This window comes from Mus pahari, chromosome 16 (genome assembly GCF_900095145.1).
Source record: "Mus pahari chromosome 16, PAHARI_EIJ_v1.1, whole genome shotgun sequence".
Lineage (NCBI taxonomy): Eukaryota > Metazoa > Chordata > Mammalia > Rodentia > Muridae > Mus > Mus pahari.
In genome coordinates this window covers 57,280,366-57,285,320 of record NC_034605.1, presented here as the reverse complement: position 1 = coordinate 57,285,320, position 4,955 = coordinate 57,280,366, and the positions used below count along the sequence as shown (strand labels likewise).

General features: G+C 44.0%; 1 protein-coding gene across 1 annotated transcript in view; it reads right to left on the bottom strand.

The window, feature by feature from the left end:
• Simc1 (SUMO interacting motifs containing 1) overlaps positions 1 to 4,955 on the bottom strand; it is a 49,681-nt gene that overhangs the window by 16,852 nt on the left and 27,874 nt on the right.

Genomic DNA, 4,955 nt, shown 5'->3' with positions numbered 1-4,955 from the left:
GAGAGAGAGAGAGAGAGAGAGAGAGAGAGAGAGAGAGCGCGCGCTAAGACAACGGTGAAGACAGATGAGCCAGAAGAGTAGAATAGACTGACAAAGTACGAGGCCAAGCAGAGCAATTCAGGGGCAGCAGAGAGTAGTTACATTCAGTTAGTTTGGAGAGTTTGAGCCAGAACAGCTGAACTGAACCAACCAGTTAGAATTCAGAAAGAACTAGAAAGGGAGAGCTTATTCAGCAGTAAGTCTCAGAGGCTGAAAACATTCTAGACCTAGATTAGAATGAATGGAGGCTAGGAGCTTCTACAACTAGGCCTAGGCTAGCAGACAGAGGCAGTAAGCTTTGGAGACAACAATTTCAACAGGAGAAGAAAAGTTACATTTACATGAAATTCTGGAACTATCACCCCTTTTCTAGTAAAATCGACTTTAGACATGTGTACGTACTGTCCTTATTCTGGTGTGAGTGTGTGCGAGTGTGTGTGCATGGAGAGCAGAGAACAGCAGGTGTCCTGCTTTGCCATTTTGTCTTATCCCTTTGAGACATGTCTCTCACTTAAATGGCATTTGAGGCCCAGCAATCCTCTTGTCCCTGCCCCCACAGTGCAGGGTTACAGACACATACAGACACGTCCATGTTTTTACATGGATGCTGGAGATATGAGCTCAGGTCCCTTGCTAACTAGTTGTGCTAGCTTGTACAGTAAGCCCAGCACTGTGCACTATACTTCAAAAACAAAAACCCAATCTTTTGTGCTGAACGGTGGTGATGTACACCTTTAGCCCAAACACTCAGGGAGCAAAGGCAGAAGGATTCCTGAGTTTGAGGTCAGCCTGGTCTACAAAGTGAGTTTCAGGACAGCCAGGGTACACAGTGAAATCTTGTCTCAAAACCAACCAACCATCCAAAAGCAAAGCAACTCAAAACTTTTTGTTTAACTATTTATCATGTTTGTTTATTTATTTGGGTATGTGTCCATATGTTTGTGAACATGCACATGTGTATACACACATGTGTGGACAACTCATGGAAGTCAGTTCTCTCCTTCTGCCACTTGAGTCCAGGGCTTAAACTCAGCTGTCAGGCTTAACACAGAGTTTCTTTACCTGGTGGGCCACCATGCTGGTTCTTATCTACTGTACTTTTAAATGTATATACAGCACACTGTGTCTTCTTTGTGATAGTTGAATGCCAGAGAATAAGTGCTGAGAGTCCTTTTTCTCCTCCAATTGTTCATCTGCCTTAGTCTTTATTCCAGGATCCCTAGCCTCCAATATCCATTCTCAACTCACTGATCAGACTGCTGACTTGCAACACCAGGAGCTGTGTGACACAGGTCTGGGAATCAAACTCATGATGTCACACTTGCTTTTACCCAATGAACTTTTTTTGGGGGGAAGGGGGGCTTCGAGACAGGGTTTCTCTGTGTAGCCCTGGTTGTTCTGGAACTCACTCTGTAGACCAGGCTGGTCTTGAATTCAGAAATCCACCTGCCTCTGCCTCTGCCTCCCAAGTGCTGGGATTAAAGGCATGCGCCATCACTACCTGGGCCCCAATGAATTCTCTTGCTAGCCTCTATGTACTATACTTTAATTCCCCCAAATGGTTTGTTTCTGTTTTTTCTCAAAGCTCATAATCCCTTGTTTCCCCTGCTACTTGTGTATGGAACTGCATGCACTTTCAGTAGTTGTAATACAGTGAGACTGCCTGTGCTCTGACACAGGCAGGGCAAAAAACTAATCTCTTTAGCAATCTCTAGACACACCTGAGTATGGTAAACCTGCCTCTAGGAAGGAATTGAGGAAGGAGTGGTTTCTCTCTGGGTGTAGTTTGTTACTCTGAGTGAGGGGAAGTACCTGAGCATGGCAGACACTACAGAATTTCTACCTCTGGAGATGGAGAACCTTCATGGTCATGTTCGACTACTCTGTAGCTACTCTGCTCTCTGGCGCTCTCACAATCTTCATCTCCATTTGTTGTGTGGTAGTTTGTATGATATGTTCCCCATAAGCCTCAGGCACCTAAGTACTTGGTCCCTAGTTGGTGCTGTTATGAAGGATTAGGAGTGGGTGTGGCACTTCCTTCTTGGAGGAGGCATGTCACTGTGGGAAGACTCTGAGGTTTCCAAAAGTTCCCACCATTCCCATTCTCTTGTCTTCTGCCTGTGGATCAAGATGTAAGTCCATGCTCCACCATCATGGACTCTAACCCCCTGGAAGCGTAAGTCATGTGTACTGTATAAGACTTTTGATGTAATCATGTCTTAAAAATTTGTTGTGCATATGGGATGGAGTTATTACTGTTTCCCAAATTGTGCTGTACTTAAATATACCTAAAATAAAATACTAAATAAAGTGTCAGACTCTTAAAGTTTAAACCAGGCCCTGCTACTGAGTTGTACTGAACCTAATTTTCTTCCCGCCTCCCCTGAGTTGACGCTCTACCCTTCCCTATGTGACAGACTGTGATTGGGAGGGTTTTGTTCTTTGTTTTTTGTTTTTGTTTTTTCAGATAAATGTGGATGACTTTGGGACATTGGACTCAAGAATTTTCAGAGAGAAACAATATTTGCAACGAGGCTGGAGAATATTCTTGCTATTTTTGGCTAAGAACATAGCTGCTTTCTGACCTTGTCCTAAGAATTTGTCTGAGGTTAAAATGAGAAGTATTAATTTTCTTGGGAGATATTTCCAGACAACCCAACACTGATTCTGCGCCGTGGCCATTAGTAATCCCTCTGATTCAAGTCCACAGTGATGAGAGGCAAGTGAGGCAGGAAGCTGTACAAATGTACAGTTTGACAAGATGAGCATCCAGGAAATTTAATGTCGGAGCTGATAGGGACAAGGGAATTAAGAAGGCCTGATCCACATTAGAATAAAAAAGGACCCCACCCAAAGTAAGTTCCCAGCTTCTGAAAGGAAAAGGGATGAGGACTTTTCTGCTCCTAAAAAGCAATAATTGAAACTGCTGCAAATGTGATTCAAGAGGACCAGCTTCATCCCAAGGAAGCAGACAAACTTGACATTATGGTTCTGGATTTAGAGACATGATAGATATATGAGTAAAGTGGCCATGAACCTTCCTCTACAGTTAAGGAGCTGCTGAGAGCAAGCATGTGGCAAGGAGTCCCTGCGTGGAAGCCCTGAGATGTCACTAACAAAGCTGTGAAAGTGAAGCCTGCACTTCACTGGAGATGCCAGAGCCATTAGACATGTGCCAGGAACTGCATGCAGGCAGTGGACCAGCTCAAGTGAAGAAGCAGGTTGCAGGCAGCAAAGCTGGAAGGTGGAGTCATCAAAGTCCTAAGTTATTGAACGTGGAGATACAGGATTTGGAATTTGCTCTGCTGTTGCCCTGTGGGTCAGCATTTCCTAACTTGGCCCCCTTTCCTCCCTTTTGGAATGGTAATGTATATTCTGTGCCATTGTAAACCGAAGTTTATAATGTGTGCTTTGAGAGTATAGAGGCTTACACTTAAGAGAGTGCCTTCAGTCTCAAAAGAGACTTTAAACTTTTAAACAGTGTTAAGACAGAAAGACTATGGGATTTTTGAAGTTGGATAGATTGCCTTTTGCATTATAATATGGTCATGAGATTGTGGTGGCCAGGGAGTGAAAGGTGGTTCGAATGAGATTGGCTCCTGTAGGTTCATATACTTGAATACTTGGTCCCCAGTTAGTGAAACTGTTTGGGAAGGATTAGGAGGTGTGGTTTTGTTGAAGGAGGTGTGTCACTGCCGGGAGGGGGGTGCCTCCTTCCATTCCCAGGGTGCTCTCCTGATTTCTGTCTGTGTATCCAGATGAGAGATTTCAGCTGCTGCTCTAGTACTATGCCTGCTGCCATGCTCCCACTATGAAGGTGACGGCTCTCACCCTCTGAGGTTGTACACTGTAAATAAACCCTTCCTTTTAAACCCTTGGCCATGGCATTTTATCACAGCAATAGAAAAGTAAAGAAGATGTGTTGTTAACACGGTGTCTGTATTGGACAGCAGGGGTCTGGAGCTTCTTAGTTTGCCATCTTGCTGTTGTCTCCCTTACTGTCCTTAATGTCTTGCCTGGGATTCCATATGCCGCCATTTTGGCACTCAATCTCCTGAGAAACCGAATCTGAGAATATAGTTTCAATTTCCTGTGTATCTGGATATCTGGAAATATATTTGTGTATTTATTTATTTAGCATGTATGAATACTTTTGCCTGTATGTATGTATGTGTACCACATGTATTTCTGTTGTCCACATAGGTCAGAAGGAGTCATATCCCTTGCATTTGGAGGTCGACTGTCCTAGGGCTTTACTGCTATAAAGAGACACCATGACTAAGGCAATTCTTATTAAGGACAACACTTAATTGGGGCTGGCTTACAGTTTCAGAGGTTCAGTCCATTATTGTAAACATGGCATTGTGTAGGTAGACATGGTACTGAGGAGCTGAGAGTTCTACATCCAGATCCTCAAGCAGTATAAGGAGACTGTGCCACACTGCGTGTAGCTTGAGCACAGAAGATCTCAAAGCCTGCCTCCACTTTCTCCAATAATACCAAATTTACTCCACCAAAGCCACACCTCCTAATAGTGCCACTCCCTATGGGCCAAGCATTCAAACACATGTGGGCCATTTATATTCCAACCACCACACAGATGGATGTGAGCCATCATGTGGGTGCTGGAAATTGAACCTGGGTCCTCTGCAAGACCATCCAGTGAATTTCAGCAGCTACCCACTCACCATCTGTAGAACTTGTTCACACCGCTTTGCCTTTCTGAGTGGCGAAGTTATTTGGTGCTCTAACATGAAGCTTCCCCTCCCTGGCTATGGAACCCTGCCTGTGACAGTCTCTCTCACCTGTGCACTAGTCCACAGCTGTCTTACCACTAATCACTGTTGTTCCTAAGATCGTTTGAATTGTTACTTACATTATTGTTCTTCTCCTTTTCTTTCTTTTTTTTTTTTTTA